Below are 450 nucleotides of genomic sequence, written 5' to 3' on the forward strand. Positions count from 1 at the left end.
CTTGCTTCCAACACTGCCGGAAATCAAAGTGCTCGCTGATAGCTATTGAGGAATTTGGGGACAAGTTAAGTCTTGTGGCATGCTCCCGTGGCACAATTAAGCAGAAAAGGCCTGGCAATCTGCTCCCTAAAGATCCCAGATCTTCCGTTTTCTTCTGCACCCTCGAGGTCTCCATGAGCTGGATCTACAAAACCAGCAACGAGCCAGCCGCCCTCCTGTTGACCTTTGTGGAGAGTGTGTGAGGCTAGCCAGTGGGTGACGAGGTGTATCGTTGCCTTCCTCAGGGTTCTTTTTAAATGGTTTTCATTTTTATTTTTCTCTCTTGCCATTCCTTACTCCCCTGACCCCAGGGGCTCAAGGAGATTGGAGAGGATGAATCATCAAGTGCTTTCAGGGACATTTCCATCCTCACAACAACAACAAATGCTCCTGAGAGGCAGGCGTGGTAAG

Source organism: Echinops telfairi, unplaced genomic scaffold (assembly GCF_000313985.2).
Source record: "Echinops telfairi isolate 266 unplaced genomic scaffold, ASM31398v2 ScPeMD7_4;HRSCAF=17, whole genome shotgun sequence".
NCBI classification, from domain to species: domain Eukaryota; kingdom Metazoa; phylum Chordata; class Mammalia; order Afrosoricida; family Tenrecidae; genus Echinops; species Echinops telfairi.